Genomic DNA, 15,595 nt, shown 5'->3' with positions numbered 1-15,595 from the left:
TGGGTGGCTCAGTTGGTTTAGGGTCTGACTCTTGGCTAAGGCTCAGGTCACGATCTCAGGGTCGTGGGATCGAGCACCACATCGGGCTCCCTGCTCAGCACAGAGTCCGTTTGAGATTATCTTCCTCTGTCCCTCTCCCCTCACACACACACACTTTCTCTCTCTCAAATAAATAAATAAATAAATACATCTTTAAACAAGAAAGAAAGAAATGCCGCTAGTGTTTAGCAATTCTGGGAAAGAAGGCAGAGCTCTCCAGTTGTGAAAGAAATGCCAACGCGTCTATTTTCTCAACTGTAAATCCTTAATCTCCACAGTTGGGATCTCCCTGTGTGGTTTCGGTAAGCGGACTGTCTTAGTTTAGGATTCTCCAAGATGGGTGTCCGCGGTTAGGACAGAGGCCGTGCATGAGAACGTGTGGACTCTGCTGCTGAGGCCTGCGAACCGGCCCTAGGTCCTAGTTTGCCTGTGACAGTCCTGGCTTCTGCCTCTTGGCCCCAGGGGATTATTAATAACACCCTCTTTTGCTGTTTAAAGTCCTGATCTTAACCATAAATGATGTGGCCAGCCAACATGTAGCCAAATGAAGGGCCTCTTCTAATTGGGCCATCAACCACCCACCTCTGCGGGGAACAAAAAGTGTTGGGAAAGAGTTAAGAGAAAAATGAAACTCCAAGGCAAATAATTTCTCCTTCTCAGAGACAAGAGCAGGTAGACCTCAGAAGAGGCCACATTCATGTGTGTGGGGCTCTGTTTGAACAGTGTTTCTTTTCCTTTCCTCCCTCCCCTCCCCTCCCCTCCCCTCCCCTCCTCTCCCCTTCCCTTCCTTTCCTTTCCTTCCTCCCTCCCTTCCTTCCTTCCTTCCTTCTTCTTTTTTTCTTTTCTTTTCTTTTCTTTTCTTTTCTTTTCTTTTCTTTTCTTTTCTTTCTTTCTTTCATTTTTTCTTGGCACATGCATTCAGGTATTCCTTGGCCCAAGATCCTGATTGTGACCCGTGTGGTTCACAAAACAGCCTGACAACCGCCCATGGAGACCCACCTAACAACGAGGCGCAGCAGGGGGACCCACAAGGAAGAGCAGGCTGGGGGCTCGAGGAGGATCCCTTAAAAATGGAGCCTAAAGGGCGTCTTTCACTTTATTATCAAAACCTAGGAAAAATGCTGAAGACCACAGGAAGAAAACAAACCGCAACTCCTCTCAGATTCTGGTGTCCTGCTCAGTGCCGCAAAGCCAGCCTTTTTTACATTTCAAAAGAGGCTGCTTTCTCTTTAAAAAGTAGGAGCTCCTTGGTCTGATGCGGCTGCCTTTATCAACCATGAAGTTCCCAGCAAGGTGCTGTTAGTGCCTGATTAAACCTCATACCAGCCCGCGTCCCCCATGGTAACCCAGAGGACATCCGCTGAGACCCGAGCGCTGATTCAGTTTAATTGCCCCGGCTCTCTGTGATGGCCGCGCTTCTTGTCTCTCAAGGCCTGGAATGGAATTCCATGTGATCAGATGAACTATCCGGGTGTCTTGACAGATCTGAAATATGAATATGGAGATGGCATTGTGCTCTGCAGCAACTTCGGAAACCCCAATGGTAAAATACCGATCTGCCACGGAAACGATTTCAGGACTGTGCGATTCACGTAAAACTCATTTTCTAATGGAACACTAATTATTAATAAATCAGACCAGAAAGGGGAAAAAATACGTGTCTCTGTGTGTATGCAACTATGTGTAGGACATACATGGGCTCGCCCGTGTGTGAGACATACATATGTAGCCGTTGATATGTGTATCGATATATATGCATATGTAAATACGTATAAACATATAGGGCTCATTTTAGACAATATCTCCTTATATGTATCTGTCTTTGGGTTCTTGCTTTGGGGGGATTTATAGGAAAATAATAACTTGTATTTACAAAGCATCATACTCCGAGGAATTTAAACGTTGAACATACCCAGGTTCTTCCCCCGTTCCTTCATCCGAAGGAAGGGATGTTGCCACATTCTTTTATTTCCTAGAGAGGAAAACCCGGCAGAGGCCCCAATGGGCAAGATTAGAACCGGCCAACCCCTGGAATCTGTACCACATTCCTGCCCTATCAGAAGGAGGAATGCAAGGAAGAAATAAGAAGAGATCCTCTAACAGATCCCAGGCTCACTGGATTCCTCGTACAACTTCCTCTTCTTCTGGAAAGGCCTCGAAGACAAAGGTGCTGGCCTAGAGAACTGAGCGGTCACCAAAGGAGCACTAGGCAGCCACGATTCCTGACTTTCTCCTGCTCAAACTCCCTTTTAGAAATTGCTCCTCCTCCTCCTCCCACCTCAGACGATCCGCTCCAAAAATTGTAATCGACCCAACAAAGTAATGGGGCTGGAGTAACAGCTCGAGTTCTACTACCCACAAATCCCCATGATGACAATGACACCTTTCCCATCCACACAAATTGTCCGTCCTTAACACACAGACTTGCTCTATTTCTAGTCTCTAACCGAATCAAAGATATTTTACTGATTTCTTCTGCAGCCTTATTCTGAGTAAATATGTGATTTCCATTAGGCTTTCTGAAATATGTAAAATATATAGACTCCCATTACTACCTTCAGGACCTTTAGGTGTTTGGGGATCCCTTACTGGGAATCACGACGATGCCCAAAATGAGTTTGAAGATGAAAATTATTGCTAAGGGGAAAAGAACTGTTGGTGTAACAAGATATTTAAAAGCAACATTTTTTCCCACCTGGGTTGGTCAGGGCCAAGCAACCCAGAAAGGGATGTTTTCAAAATGAGAGTAACTGCTAAAGGAAAATGTGTAAAACTGAGACGTGAAGCAAAAAAAAAAAGGGAAGAGTATTAACTTATGAAAGAAGAGGATTTTATTGTAAGCTGTTTCCCCTGAAATGGTATTTCCATTCGGCTGGGCAATTTTCTGGGCTCCCCAAACTTTATTATGCTTTTGGCAATTACCCCCAAGGAGACCCAAAGAAAGGCAGGTTATAATTACACAACCGACATGTGTAGCACGATAGAAATAAAAGAAGCGGCACGAAACTTTTCATTAACGTATTTTTTTCCTCAGTACAATAGGGAAGGAAAGGGTACAATTGTAATCAGGCAGGTCTCTAAGTTTTCCAAGAATGTTGCACTCTGTCGAAACCCCGACTTGGTTCCTCTGTTATTCAAGTAGGGCTTCAGACATAGTCATAAATCCTTTTGTATTGATTATTAATTCATTTTAAGACTTCCTTTATTCTAAAACTCCAGGATCTGTCTGAAAGTTGCCTGAAACTGAAGTTTCATGGAGAAAGGCTGACAGGGAACCAATTCCACTAGGGGTTTGGTAGTGGCTAAGAGTAGGTCATCAACCAGAACCTTCTCCCCTGTCTACACGGAGCACTGCTGGGGGTCCGTTCTGCTGAGGTTTATGGATACCCCACCCCCAACACTATAAGGACTAGTTTCTGGAAAACAGACAGAGGCACCTAGTCACCCTGTGATAAAGCCAAGTCACCCTGTGATACAACAGCACCTAGTCACCCTGTGATAAAGCCAATCACTTTGCTAATAAGCAGAAAGGAGGACAGTCAGGAGTACTCATTTTCCATTAACTAGTTAATGCAAACAAAGACAGTGAATAAGCATAATTTTGGCTTTCATTTATAGAGTTTCTCTACCCCAGATAAAAACGTAAAAGCTCCTACACTGAGTACCTTATAATTTTGGCTCACTGACGGATGATCCAGAATCCGCTTCTCATTTCCCCCAAAGAGAAACCACTTAAAAATAGCCATTTCTCCTGCAGGGGTCGCAGTGGACACAGGAACCCAAATCCCCCACCCGGAGAGGAGGCCTTGAGTCGCTGCTTGAAAGGAAAGAAAGGAAATTTGACGGCTTCGGAAAGTATTCCTTACAGTCAAGTCCATGAGGCCAGGGGTGGGGTGTCTCCCGGGGGAAGTGGTGGGAACCCCATGAGTAGAGACTCTCCTTCTAGGAGGCCTGGCTGGAGTTTCGGAAAATTAACCATAGGGAACAGTCGTGCCCTGGCAAGGGATGGAGGAGACAAGTTTAAGAGGTCTTTCCAGCTCTAATTTCTAAGAATCTGATTAGACTACAGAGAAAACAAGGAAATTTGAAACCAGGAGGGGGGACGGGTGGGAGGTGGTGTGGGGAGAAAGAAACAAAAACCAGAAGAGAGAATAATGCAATCAAGTGAAGGCACACAGTTAAAAACACAGCAGGAAGGCCCTGACTCTGAGCCCACCGAGGTCCCCGCTGGGCTCCCGGCTGGGCTGCCACCCAAGGGGGTGTCCTAAGGGGACCCAGGCAGGGAGCTGAAGACCCCAGAGGTCGACGGAAGACCCTTCTGGACTGACCCTGAATGACATGGAGAACTTGGGGGCCCTTTGTCTGAACTAAGTGCTGAAAGAAAGGAAGATTGTGGTAGAGCAGCTGCCAAGCCTCCTTAGCTGATGGGGTCTGGCTTTTCCTGTTGGCTCTTCGCCAGGGCAATCCCATCTAGACAGTCTCCCCCACTATGCAGGTGCGCGTGCCCTTGAGCTCTGGGCTCCCTTTTATTCCTAAAGGATGTCAAAGGCATTGCGAGGGCACCTGATTTCCCTGATTTTCAGCATGCGAGGTCACAGATAATCTGAATATCCAGGGTGCTAGCTCCCTCACTCCCTCCCCTGCCTTGTGACACTCAATGTCAATCAACCCAGATTAAATACTTCAATGGTACTCCAATATGAATCCTCAAAGCCCACATATTTGTAACGGAGTGTGGTTCTGTCAAGAACAGTAGACATTTCCAGATCATGACATTTTTTTTTTCCTAAACTGGTCAAAAGAACTGTGACCTGAATTAAGAGTGAACCAGGTTCCAAAAAGGCAGTTTTCCTGAACATGTACAGACAAAGGAAATCATTTCCTTACGGAAAGGAATCACTTGAAAGCTTTTAGGCCAGACCTTGCTCCGGCTCAGATTTCTTTTCTTTTAGCCCTTTGATGAACAACTCATATGGAGATTCAAGCGCCTTGTGCCTGGTTTGAATTTACGCTGTTGCTGACTTTAGTGGAAAACTTAGACAAACTCAGCTCGAGCTTTGTTCCTTTCCTCCGCCACCGTCAGCCCATTTCTGATAGGTCCTTGGATATTCATCTTGGGTCATCCGTGTCAACAACATGACAGAAAATAATTTTTTTCCCTGAGAGAAACCATTCTCCTTTCTTCAGGAGCTCGGAGCACTGCCATTCTCCTTCCGGAGCAGGTGGAGGGCAGGGAGGGCGTGGAGGACAGCTGGAATCGGGAAGGCAAGATGGAACAGCACTGATGCTTGCGGACAACAGCCGGAGGTCGCAGATCTCCATGGCAGAGTAGTTAGCAGAAGAATGCCACCCAGATTTGTCCCAGCACCAATCAAGAAACGTGTTCTCTGTGCACCAAAGCCTTTTGATAGGAATGAGCTGAGTACAGAGTACTGCTTTAGAGGAAAGGCTTTGCCTTCAAAACAGTACTCTTCCTTCTGGTCCCTTGAAAAAAATGTTCTGAATGGATTTCCCCTCCTCTTTGCTGGGCTCTTTGGTGAGAGCTGAGAGGCTGGGATGCCCAGAACATTCTGTTCAGGAATCCACGCTGCCTTCAGGATTGTGTGGAAAACAAGAGCTTGGAATCTGGCCAGTCTGGATTTGGAACCCAGCTCTGCCACTCCAGTGGGTGACTCTGAGCAAGAAACTTCATTCTCCCTGGTCCTCAGCTTATCTGTGACTATGACAGAGTATCGTTAATTTATGGGTAATCATGAGGATTCAATGAGATCACATTTCTAAAGTTCCCTGTCTTGGCTTCATTCTTTCCCTTTGACCCCACGCTCTTGTTGATAACTTTGCAAATTCTCCTGGTCCTACGTAACCAAAACACTTTGTGTTCACTCCAAGAATGGAGGCTCCAAGAATATCCCTAGGGCATGTGGGCCGAGGCACATCACACTGTATGTCCCCACTCCCAGCATGTTTACAAAGACACAATCAGAACTAAGTGGATCTCAAGGGCAGTTTTGAGTAGAAGATGAGTATATCAACAAAGAAAAAAGCCTAAGGAGTATGTGTGAAAGCAAGGAAAAGGTGGCGTCCTGTTCAGCCTCAAGATGGCAGCGTAGGGGGCTGTGACAGGACTGTCATGGATTTTGTTTTCATCATTGTCCCCATCCCAGCAGCGCTCACCCCCAGATGGCTCATGCATGATGTTCAGTGCTCGCTCTCTATCACAGGACACAAGGGCCACTTGGCACAGTACGACCACCCAGATTGGTGGAAACCTTTGGGAGTGGCTGATAGAAACACTTCTCTCTTACACACACTTTCTGAACTTCACAGGCTCATTTACCAGGGATCCTTTAAAATATTTGCTTATAAATAAGCCCAAGTAGATTTAGGATGACGTAAATCTGACAGATCACTACCCACATACCTATTTCAATTAAAAAATGAGTAATCCAGTTTAAAAATAGAACGTGGAAGACGTAAGTGCATAGTGGAGGCTTCATTCTTGAAAGTAGGCCATTGTTGTAAAATAATGTATCAGTTTCCTATGGCTGCTATAACAAATAGCCACAATAGTAGTGGCTTAAAGCAATACAAATTTGTTTATTCCCTTACAGTTCTAGAGGCCAGAAGTTTGAAAGCAGTTTCACTAGTGTCAACCTTGACATCAGGTTTGCTGCCTTCCAGAGGTTCTGGAGGGAGAATCTGTTTCTCGCCTCTTCTAGCTCCTTGTGGTCCTGGGTGTTCTTTGGCCTGTGGCTGTATCACCCCAAATACTGCCTCTGTGGTCACATTGTCTTCTCTCCTATAGTCAAATCTCCTCCTGCCTTTTTTCTGCTAAGACATTTGTGATATCATTTAGGACCCATCCACATAATCCAGGATAATCCCCTCCTCTCAAGATTCTTATTTCAATCCCAACTGCCAAGTCCCTCTCGCCATATGAGGTAATGTTCGTAGGTTCCAGAGATTAGGAAGTGGGTATCTTTGGGGCCATTACTCAACCTACCACACATGATAATCCCCTTTCATTAACAACTGCCAGCAGCTGACTTGTTAAAATGTGTTCTTTGCCCAACTGAATAGAAAAACAATTTTTTGGCACCCTAATTTTAAATCTGTAACACAGCTGCAGGACATATGTCACAGGAACATGATTTCCTGCAACTGCCATTGTCTTCACCTTATCCAGAAAGGAGCTGAGACGTGGCTTCTAAAGACATCGACAGTCTAAGACCTTGCTTCCCTCTCTGCCAAATTACCATATGTGAACATCTCAGTCATTTGCCATCTTATCACAATTGATGAGGTGCTCCAGATCTGGCAAGAAAGCATAAGCTTTTTCCAGACACATAGAAACCTACATATATACCCCCTTAAGGGACAGAGAGTAACATATAAGCTGGGAATGGTTGCCCAGTTGAAAAACAGGAGGTCGAAAGTGAGCAGCTGTTTAAAAGTCAGTCTGATATGACCTATTCCCCAAACAATTCATCTCAGGGTCACAGCCATTGTTGTTAGGTGGCATAACATTTATTACCATAGTGTCCTAGGCTCCTTGGATTGGTAACGGACACATCTATTCCTCAGAGCATGAGCAAAGTCGATAATGTCCCCTTACCCTAGGCGAGCTGAACTTCGACTGCCGAGATACTGGTTGACATTAAAACTCTGCAACACCTATCATTGTTTGTCACCTCCTGAGGTATATTCTCTTGTGACCGGTTTCTCCCGTCTCCAGCTGCTGATGCCATTTTACTCGGTCTCTTTTGTAGACTTGCTCTTGGGTCCCTGACACTGTTTGGCTTGCTGAGTTTGGTCATATGCTCAAAGCTAAATTCACAGACCTCCAGACTTCATAGTGTGATGGGATAGGAAATAATCAGAGGACCTGGACAAAATAAGACTGTCAGAGAAACTGCAAATCAGCAAAAGAAAGAGAGCCCCTTTGACCCTGAGCACATCTGCCATGTATTTAATTCCACGTTCTTGCCAAGCCCTGAAAGCCCAGGCTGAGGAGACTTGGGAGCAGCATGGGGTTATACAGTCTAGGAGAGCGAAGAGGTGAAAAGCCTGGCCGGTTGCCACTCCTGCAGTCCACTCTCCCGGAAGGAACCAGGTGTAAGGGTGGTGGGGGAGGGGATGCAGTGAGCCACAAGGATAGGCTTGGACCCAAACATAAGGGGCTGCGGGAATGTCTGGGTGACCAGTTGCCGGTTGTACTGTACTGATTTTATTTGCTTGTTACTTTGCCAACTGGCTTCAGACGAGAGGAAGCAAATGAGGTTTTAGCTGCTCTTGGGGGTTCTGATCTTAAGGCTACATTAAGGAGATCCTGACATTTGGGAGGAAGTGAGCCAGTGAGATCCTGGATGGATCTTCATTTCTACATTCTAAGGTCAAGTTGAAAATGGGCCAGGTACAGAAAGGTTTCATTTTGGGGAAATGCCATAAGGACCTTTATGATTGAGCTCCACCTCTTTGTCCAGCCTCATTTCCACTCCTCTCCAACCCCCCCCACCCCCCCACCCCCCTCACCTCCCCCCGCCGCCGCTGGCCAACTCCTGGCCCAAAACACACTTTGAGCTCCGGGAATTGGGAAGATCTACTTTCAGTTTCTCTCTGCTCTTTCCAACTTTTCAAATTCAAATGCCACTGTCTCTTGGATTCTTTTCTGGATATCTTAATCTGAAATACTTTGCCGTTTCCATATCTTCTTTAGTATTCCTTATGGAGTTTATTACATGAGGTGGTAGAATAATTAACTGATTTTTTTTTTTTTTTTACTAGACCAAAAGTGTTTAAAGGTAGTTCTGTCATTATATGCTCAGCCTGGCACATGGTCATCATCCCATCAATACTTAGTGAGGAGATAGCATTCTTGTATCAGACGCTTGTGGTACAGACATGAGCCATGACCACAGGGCGCAGTGCCAAGAGTGTGTGATGGAAGCACTAGAAGGAAAATGTATGAAGCCTCAGTTGGTTTTTGTTGTTGTTGTTGTCTGTTTTTTAAAGAAAAGGAGGCTCGACTGATTTTTAAAATTTTAGTTGCTATGGTATTTTCTCTTGGGGAGGTGAAACCAGGATGCAGGAGGAACGGCAAGAAAATCGCATCTGTTCTGAGCAAAGGAAGCTTGGCCACCTTGGAGATGCCAATAGGAATTCTGCCTACTACAAGTGTTCCATTCAGACTCCTCCATATTGACATCTATGCCAACCCAATTAAATCTTTCCTTGTGAAGAACAAAAGTCAAGCCAAGATCAGAAATAAATAATGCTCTGAAATATGCCCAAGGACTTGCCCATATTTCTTATACCTTCATTAGTTAGGTATGGGCATCTGATTGCTCAGGTCGGGTAGAAGTGATGTGTCACTTCTGGGCCAGAACATAGAAAAACAGGCATGAGTTCTCCAAACTCTCGTTTCCTGGCTTTGGGGATCACAGGAGACTCCTGTTGAGATGGCAGAGTAAGGGGACTGGAGCAGCCTGGATCACTGAGTCACTGCACACCGAGTAGCTGCCTTGGAGAGTTGCCCAAACCCACAGCAGAGTCTGAGTGAGGGAAATATAAATGTTTGTTGTCAGGAGCCCCTGAACTTGGGTTGGCAAAATGGCTTATCCCAGCCGGATCAGACAAGGTGTTCTAGAACACTTTCTTGACTACTTCTGAAGTAGACCGCTACTCAGTGCCAAAGACACTGAAATAACTGTGACACCCGTCTGTTGACTGTCTCTTGTCCTTCATGGGTATGGGGTTGTGCCTTTCCCTGAGAGTTCAAGGAACCTGGTAGGCTGATAGGCTCAGGGTGAATTCAGTGGGTGTGTTGTAGGAAAATCAGAAGAGAAGCACTGACATATAGGCCATAAACACATAAGCACCTCCCTTCCACAAGTTCCTGAGTTACAGCCTCACAAATCAGTCATCAGATGGCAGGGACGGAGATGATGGAGTGTAGTGGTGGGTCAGATAGTCAACACTTTTGAGTGTCCTGTCAGAGGCCCTTCAAAGTCCCTTACCGCACACACCTCCATTTGGTTACATAGGTTCATTATTTAATACTTATTAAATACCTAATAATTACAAATTCTTATTTGAGGCAGAGATGTTTCTTTGGCCATACTCCTAAAAACGTCTATGCCATGTGGATTTTGGTTAGTCCTCATGGGTCACTATTTACTGATTCAAATGTCAGACCTGCAAACAAGGCAAGTGTTCAATACGCTTTGAATGAACAAGTTCATCGCATTCCTATCTTACCCCACCTTAGATCTTACAAACACAGAATTCACTAGGCTGAGCTAGAGAAAGCAATTACCTTTTAAGTAAATAACTACCTGGTTGTCTACCTCAGGCTCCATGAGAAATATTCTGGAATTTCTTTTCCTCCAGAAATAAGGAAGTATCATAGAGACCTAGCAGGGAAAGGGAGTTTGATTTGCAAACAGCCTTAAAATACGCAGTTCTCTGTCTCTTCTCTTCCTCTCTGTAAGCACCATGAGATATTTTCTATTAAAAATTTCAGCTCTGTTTCTTATAACCTTTGCCCTCTTCTCCGCTCTGACTTTAAATTCAGGAGATGGTTTCCCTAGGGAATATAGATCCTGGGGCCACGTGATCTGGCCTAAAGGGTACTATGACAGAGCGAAACAAAAGGGGCTGCTAACCTTGCTTCCTCCCACCCCTGCACACAGCTCCCCACTGGCTGCCGGGGCTGTGTGGTGACGGTACGGTGACGAAGTCTCGACAGTCTCAGGCACACTGGGCAGTCGATACGATCAGGTCCACGGCAAGGCTGATTCAGGGCTGGATAGGTGACATGGAGCGTCTCAAATTTCTGACATTTGAAAGTGACTGGTGAAAAATGTATTTTTTAAATGACTTTTATAGTTTTTATCCTTTCTTAATAAAGAATTAATACTTGCTCCCTGTAGAAAAAGTAAAAAAAAAAAAATCAGAAAATCGAAAAGGGAAAAATCATTTTTCATTCTAACCATGTAGACACTGCCACTGGCAGGTTGGTTTGAAACCTCTCTCTCTCTCACTCTCTTTCCGTGTGTGTGTGTGTGTGTGTGTGTGTGTGTGTATAACTACTTACCTATAACTATATATATTTAATATTATTTCATAACTTACTATTAATTATTTCAAGAAATCTGAATTTCTCTTCTGGAGGCAATATGTAAGTAAATACAACACAGTTAGGAATACATCTTGAAATATTGTTCAAAGAGACCAGTGTGACATAAAAGCCATGACAAGAGACCCATAGACCCAACACATGGCTGAGCGGCTGGGACTCAGAGGCTAGAGACGGGTTGTGAAAATGGCTGACGGACACTTGAGACATGCTAGGAAAATCTAACATTATTTTGGATTTTTCTTTTCTGTGGACCTGAAATGTAATTCTTCTTGCTATTTCCCCAGATCTCCAGTGTCTAGAATGATGATTTCTGGAAGACATCAAGGAAATATATTTGTGCCCCTTCTGGGGTGAAGCGCTGGGATATAAACCCAGAATAACTCCGAGAAGGACAAGATGACTCACTGACCTGCTTCAACAACAACATGAGCTTTAAAGCCAGAAGAAATGAAGAAAACAGTAAGTTGCCACCCCCTATTCCATGAATGCCCGGATCTCAGGGGGAGAGCGTCTAGAGAGAATAAGAGAAAGGGAGAATGTGGAACAGGGCTGGAGTGGATTCCGAAGGGTGCGATGATTTGACTTTCATCTAAATCACATGCCTATGGTTGTAAGAGGCGGTATTGTACTATGGGCTGTTACTGTATACTCTACAGATTTTTGTAGCACACGTATTTTAAGGCTGTCCATGAAAACAAACACTCATAAACATCATCATATTTACGTGATATGACAGAGATTGGCTGGTTGATTATGCTATGTGTTCCTAACATTTATTGATACTGGGTCCTCTCTCCTTCTAAGGATATGGAAGAATCTACTTCTCACCTCCTGCCGGTGGGCGTGGTCATGGGCCTCACTGTGAGCAGAAGCAACAAGTGCAGCTTCTTGGCTTGAAGGAGTGAAAAAATTGGACAATTCTCCAGTTTCCCATGTGGACTTCTTAGCAATCATGGAAGAGGTCTTATATCAGGATGATGGTGTCAAAAGATGAGAGTGGTTTGGATTGCTGAGTCATCGCATGGAGGAGAGCTGCCAGGTAATATCATCCAGACTTTGTGCGGGCCAGAAATACATTTTTGTTGGTTAAGCCACTTGAGATGTTCTGAGTTGTCCCTGAAGCATTAGTCAGCCTACCCTGACTAATACATTGGTCACAGAATCCGTTTCCTCCTTTTCCCGGTTACTCAGCTAAATTACCTTTCCCAGCCTTCCTGGCCTTTGTGGCTGAGTTTTAGCTAATGGATTATGAGCAGAAGCAATGCATGTTACTTTTGGAATGAGAGCAGTAAGAAGTGGTGTACCTTCTCTCCTCTTTTTGTCTTTCTGTTGATGATCAGGAAGTCTAGGAGGTGAAGGACCCCCAGGTTTTAAAGGATGATGGATGCTTTGAGGTACTGTTTTGTGGAGAGACGTCCACCATTCAGAAACACTTGTATCAAACTTAAAGCGGGCGAAAATAAATTTCTGTTCTGTTTGATCTGCTACGCACATTTTACGTTGCTTACAGCAGCAACTAGCATTACCTTAACTTTTAAAGAAATTGGTGCTTTGAAGTGGAGTGCTTCTATGACCAAAACCTAAAATACATACCATCTGGCTTAACAGTGGAATGGCAAATGGCAAAGAAAGTAGCCGTCCAGAAGACTGAGTCCTCCATCATGCACTGGTCAGACCTTTGGTAGAATCGTTGCCCGCAATAACTTGGGAGGCTGACCGTGCCCATACTGAGGCTGTTGACTCGGGGAAATTGTTGAAAAGAATCAACATGAGTGATGGCCGCTGTTATCTGATTTTAACAAGGTTTTATGAGGAAAAGATAGGCTGATGCAAGAACTGGCTGGTTTCTGAGCAGAGATGAGAGAGAAAGGAGAGAGTTTATTTCAGATTTAATGTGAGAGCGAATTAAACTTCTATCATGTAGACTTTTGGGGGTTTTGATTCTTCCAACAGCCATCATTACTTTAATATGGCTGTATAGTATTTTAAGTATGAAGATATCACAATTTGTTAAACCAACCCCTTTTGATGAACGTATGGGATGTTCCAGTTGTTTTACCATTGGGGAAAGCCCTACCTTGAACATCCTGGCACTATAGCTTTATCTGTTCATCTGATTATTTTCTTAGAATTTATTTGTGTAGTTGGAAGTGTAGGATTCGTGAATATGGACACTTAAAATTTTGTATACTTTGCCCAAGTCTCCATAATGAAGTTGACACCGTAAAGAAATTGACACCCAGGAGAGTCCCATCAGAAACTTTATCAGTATTTTTAATCTTTAAAAATAGATGAACCAAAAATATGATGTCCCATTGTTGCTTTAATTATTTTTCCTTTTCTATTCGTGAGGTCTAACACAATTTCATGTTTACTGCCACTTGTATTTAGTCATTTCTGTGCCTTTCTCTCTTGAGATTTCTGTCTTATTTACAAGGACTCAGTTTAGTCTGAGAAGGTCCTACTTTCTGTCTCTTCTTCTGATAAGAGTATAAAAAGCAACCCCTTTACTCCCAAACTATCTGGGTTTGGAAAATAAATTGTATACTCACCCTAGATATAGACCCCTAGTGAGACAATATGTTGCCATTTTTACCCCAGATTGTCATTAGTCGTTTTTTTTTTTTAACAATTTTTTTTAAAGATTTTATTTATTTATTTGGCAGAGAGAGATCACAAGTAGGCAGAGAGGCAGGCAGAGAGAGAGGGGGAAGCAGGCTCCCTGCTGAGCAGAGAGCCCGATGCGGGGCTCAATCCCAGTACTCTGAGACCATGACCCGAGCCAAAGGCAGAGGCTTTAACCCACTGAGCCACCCAGGCACCCCCAGATTGTCATTAGTTTTAAGTTCATTCAAATTTTTATGTTGTAAAATTTGTCCATTGTTTTTCTTTCTGCCTTCCAGCTTCAGTGTCTGCTTTGAAAAACTTTCCCCACCCCAACGTTAAAGAAACAGCCACCTAAGTTTTCCCGTATTCGTTCTATGATTTCATTATTAAATGGCCGTGCAACAGCTCTCTCCCTCACGGTCTTCGGGTCTTTCCTCAAATGTCACTTTTTCCATTTAGATTGTGTCCCATGCCTACCTCTTAGGGAAACACTAACTCTCATCTTTGTTTTATTTTCCTCCACAGCCCTTGCCTCCGTGTAACATATCACATATTTCACTTCTTTCATTGTCTTACTGTCTCTTTCTCCACTGTTAGAATTTAAGTTCCATGGTGGTGGGAATTCTGGTCTTTTTTGTTAACTGTTATCTCCGAAGCTAGAAGAGGACTTGGCATATAGTAAGTGTTCAACAAATACATTCTTGTTGAATGAACGGAATCAAATCTTCAATTCACCTGAAATGTATTTTGTTGTAAGTAATAAGGCAAGTGTTCTTTAATTACTTTAATCTGTCTTTTTCCTTTAGCATATACTGATCCCCTATTTCAGTGCTCTGTATTCTGTTCTGTTAATCAGTCTTTATTCCTTCACCAACATCACATTCTATATGTGTGTGTGTGTGTATGTGCGCACGCACGCACGCCTATGGATGTCCATATGTATATTTACATACATATATAACATTTATGTATTTATATATAATAGCATTAATTTATTTCACAATGTCTTATCAAAGTCTTCAATAAGCTTTTTATTGATTAGTTTTTCTTATCTTTATTCTCAAATATTTACTGTTATAGATAAAACTTAGAAGAATTTGTCATGCTCCCATAGATACCCTATCAGGGACTGTGATTGGGATAGTGTTCAAATTATACATTGATATAAGGAAATTTTACATCTCTATAATGTTGAGATCTCTTGCCTGTGAGAAGGTACAAATCTCCAGTTTTCAAGTTTCTTTGTCTTAGTTATGCTACCACTAGCTGCTGGAACAGATGGCATCCAAAGGCAGTGGCTTAATACAAAAAGTCCAATGAGGTGTTCTTAGGGCTCCATTCTATTTGCAGGGTAGTTCAGGGATGAAGGCTTTTTTTTAATGTTTTTGCCCTGTCTTGCCCCTTTCATTCCAAAGTCCTTTGCCAGCAAAGGGGGGAAAAACAAAGGGCATAACTGTTTCTTAACACTTAGGCCCAAAATAATGTGTTATGTCTATATGAGGTCCTTACCAATGTTTGAAAGAAGTTAAAGGGAAAAAAAAAATCAAAGGAGTAAGAACTGGAAAAGAAAAAACAAAGTGTATATTATTTGTATGTGATAGGATCTTCTATTTAAAAAAAAAGAATCCATGGCGTGCCTGGGTGGCTCAGTGGGTTAAGCCTCTGCCTTCAGCTCAGGTCATGATCTCAGGGTCCTAGGATTGAGTCCCACATCGGGCTCTCTGCTCAGTGGGGAGCCTGCTTCCCCCTCTCTCTCTGGCTGCCTCTCTGCCTACTTGTGATCTCTCTCTGTCAAATAAACAAAAAATA

The sequence above is a fragment of the Martes martes genome (genome assembly GCF_963455335.1).
Source record: "Martes martes genome assembly, chromosome: 13".
Lineage (NCBI taxonomy): Eukaryota > Metazoa > Chordata > Mammalia > Carnivora > Mustelidae > Martes > Martes martes.
This window is presented reverse-complemented; position numbering follows the sequence as displayed.